We start from the raw sequence: 3,981 nt of genomic DNA, 5'->3' as shown, positions 1-3,981 counted from the left end.
AATTCAGACCGTATTATTTTCTTCTATGTAATATAAATGCAGAAGTTATTGGGTTATTAAGAAAGCTGAGGTTCCAATCTTTCAAATGATACCATATATGTCTAGTTTTGTGAGATGTGAGTCGCATCGCCTTTGTTTGTTCATTGCTAACTGGTAAAGCACAAGAATGGGCTACTACTGTGTGGAATAATGGTCAACCAACATTTACCTCATTAGATGAATTCTTAAAAAAATTCTGTGAGATTTTTGAACACACCGAGGGAGGTAAGGAGGCGGGTGAATTACTGCTGGCACTTCGCCAAGGAAGACAAACTCCGGCAGAATACGCCCTCACTTTTTGCACACTAGCTGCTCAAACAACCTGGGTTGATGGCACACTAAAACTGCTGTTTTGCAAGGGCCTAAATCTGGACCTTTAATCTGAGTTAGCTTGTCGCAACGAGGGGAGAACTTTGAATGACTTCATTGATCTGGCTATCCGTGTCGACAACTTAATTCGACAACTTAAAACAGCCTCAGCCTTAGCCACCACTCCACCAATGCAAGATTCTGAACCAATGCAAATCGTCTCCACTCACTTGTCCTCGGAGGAGAGGGACAGACACATTCAGCAACACCTTTGTCTTTATTGTGGTCAACCCGGCCATATGAGAGCATCATGTCCAACTCGACCCACAAGCCGAAGTGTCATTGCAGTGAGTTCCCATTCTCTCTCTCCTAATATTGAGATTCCAGTCAGACTCATGTTAAAGGATAACTCAGTTAATGCCCTAGCCATGATTGACTCAGGAGCAGCCGGAAATTTCATGGACTTGGAATTCTCCAAGACGCATAATATGGCATTAATTCCCTGTGATTCTGTGTTGTCAGTTAGACGGACACCCTCTGGGGACTGGAAGGGTTTGTTACACCACTGACGATGTGACTCTTCAAATTGGGGCATTACACATTGAAAAGATCCGTTTCTTCATTATTAAGTCACCACAGAGTCCTGTCATCCTTGGATTACCATGGTTACGCCAACATAACCCACAAATATCATGGGCAGACAACCAAATAGTTCACTGGTCTGACCATTGTCTCCAAATGTCCTCAGGCCCCTCTACTACCGGACTCTCCCAAACAATCACCACCCCCTAACTCACTACCACCCAGCTGACACCTTGACATCAATTTGACATCAATGAATAGTCAAGATTTTGACTACCATGTATGACATGCATGAAATGCATAATTTCATTATATTTTTGTAATTATTTTCTTGTGGTTGTAAAGAGGCTCAACAAAGGTATCAATCTGACATGTTTTTTTCTGGTCCCTAGAGCTCAGGTCAATATCATTGACATTAAATCAATGTTGATTTGATGTCAGGAAATAAGACATCAGATCGATGTGAAATTTATGTCAAAACAATGTCTGTTCACTGTCTGAAAAAGTATATTTATTACTTGTTGTAAATCAATGTGACTCATTTTCAACATGGATTCAGAAAAATCTAGCCTGAATGTTTTTGAATGTCGTAGGCCTAGGTATTTTTTATTTTTTTATTACATGTGTGTTTTTATGTATTTAAATCCTAGCATGTTTAGATTTAGTTCACGTTTTAAAATGACAGCATACATTATAATTGCCTATAGCCTACTATAAAGCAGGACTGTAATCACCATAGACATTGCAAAAAAAAAAAAAAAAAAAAAACAAACAAACAAAGAAGGCAGATTAGAGCCTGGAACCTTTCACATGGTTTGCAAAGATTCTACCACCAAACCACCAGGGAATTTAAATATTGATAGCGGATCTATGTACCATATTTATTCACTAAGGGAAGAATCTCGAAAAGAACAATATGTTTGATTCAAATGTATGCAAATATTATTTGCAAATTGTCACAAAATTATTATTTCCAAACTAGAATAAGGGTCTATTTTCAGTATCGGTGGCTTTTTATTACTCAAGCCAGTCATGACGTAAATCTGCACACTTATGATATGGTAATCCACCACCTGCATAGCTCTCTCACACAAACGTCCCTGCATAATTTAATTCACCTGTTGCTAAGCCCCGCCCCCCATTTTTACCATGAGAAACTTGGACAAACAAACAAGAGTGGATTATAATAACCTACATATGGAAAATTGCGGCTGACAGCATATCAAAGCAGACTTTGAAGACGTTTTGGGCAATAAAGGATTCATTTTTTACTTCAGAATCAATTGGGACTCAGAGAGACATTCAAAATCTTCAACTTTTCAAAATCCTTCACTTCCAAATCCTGGTAAGTAACCAGCTAGCGTGCTATTGATGTTATGTTAATACACCATCTTATGCATAAGCTGCTTAATTTTAAGGGGTGTGTAATTTCCTGAATTATGTTGATATATTTTCACAGCCATGTGTTTACTTGAGCTAGCAAGCTAACTTAACCTGAGGTTAGCTATAACGGTTCCGTTATGATGGCAGAATTATCTTTGTGTACTGTCTGCCAAAACTAAACTATTTAGAAAGGTTTTGCAGTCACTTCAAATAATGTTAAAGTGTGTAATTTATCTACATATAACACTACTATTATTCATGTGGGGAAAATAATTCTTAAAGGAGCACACCAATATTTTGTGAAATTAGCTTATTCACAGTCTCCCCAGAGTTACAACTAGAGACACGCTTCTCGTCTCTGTGTACAGTAACTCAGTCTGAGTATCTCAGTCTATATTTTCTTTTTTGCACCTACATCACCTACAATTTTGACCCACTTATGTCACTTTTTTATTTTTATGAAGAAAATGTAGTATCTACATGATTTTTTATTTTGATCAGTATTTGCAAGATATAACAACAACTGCTGTTACTTTTTCAGGTGCCTTCCAGAAGTCACAGTCCAGCACCACAGAAGTTTCCATTGGTAGCCTGATGGCCAACTTTTTGCGTGTTGCTCGAGACAGAAAAGGAGGCACTGGGAGCCAGAAGGTATGAGCTGCTGCGAACAACGATGTATATTTAGACCCAATCCCCTTCCCCTTCATTTTACCCCTACACATTTTCCTTTGAAAAGTGCCAAGACATAGGGGTGAAAATATTCCCCTTGGAAATGAGACCCCACTAGCCTACATAGGGAAGAGTCTGGACTAATGTGATATTTTGAAATCGCTGCTCTCTCACTTTGAATGAAGTTCACATTTTACAATTCAGTGCAATAAAGTCAGACTGATTACTAGCAGTGAAATGAGATCCTGACATATGACACTATTAATTTAACATCACACTATTAATGTAATATCAACAAAAGGTCTGACTGGAACCATTATCATATATGTACATATATGCACCTCTAACTACTGCATGTGATTAGACTATAATGTGGGTTTTCGTTTAGTTGTCTATATGGAGTAGCCTACTAAGGGTACTTGGTGCTAGTTATGTTAATGTTTGACTTCTTGTTCTCTTTTACAGACTCTTGAGAGCTCTTGAAGTGTGAATCCAAAGCACCCCCATTGTATGATGTTTCTACATGTAGGCTATTATGTGTATAGATTACATTATGGCCTGTTCACAATTTGTTTTCATACTGTATTGTTTATTATGACTTATTTCATGTTATAATTACAAGGCATGCAAAGCATTGTATTGTAATCCAATGGCTTCAATAAAGAAACAGATCTATGTGACCTCACCGGTTTTCTCCTTTAAAGGGTTACTTCAGCGATTAGCATATGGCTTTGTATCAGTAGAAACCCTGGAGAATATTCAAATTATTGTGCTTTCCCCCCTCATATCTCCCTGAGACGAGAGATTTATGCATTTTATTTCTGGAAAAATTCCTCCTATGATGCAAAATGACGATTTTTGCATCATAGGAGGAATGCTTGCCCAAAGGCTAAAGACTACAGCCAGCAGAGGGAGCCATTTCCGCATGTTTTGAATCTGCGCATGGGGGATGGGAGATAACACTCAGCTGGCAGGGAGAGCTCAGCTTGCAGACAGGAT

General features: G+C 38.3%; 1 long non-coding RNA gene across 1 annotated transcript; it reads left to right on the top strand.

Moving 5' to 3' along the window:
- Window positions 1-2,135: 2,135 nt before the first annotated feature.
- Window positions 2,136-3,612, top strand: LOC137071860 (uncharacterized). The gene is made up of 3 exons (XR_010904528.1): window positions 2,136-2,275; window positions 2,855-2,964; window positions 3,448-3,612. It is a non-coding gene; the product is annotated as an uncharacterized lncRNA (long non-coding RNA).
- The last annotated feature ends 369 nt before the right edge of the window (window positions 3,613-3,981 follow it).

The sequence above is a fragment of the Pseudorasbora parva genome, chromosome 3, assembly GCF_024679245.1.
Source record: "Pseudorasbora parva isolate DD20220531a chromosome 3, ASM2467924v1, whole genome shotgun sequence".
NCBI lineage: Eukaryota > Metazoa > Chordata > Actinopteri > Cypriniformes > Gobionidae > Pseudorasbora > Pseudorasbora parva.
This window is presented reverse-complemented; position numbering and strand designations above follow the sequence as displayed.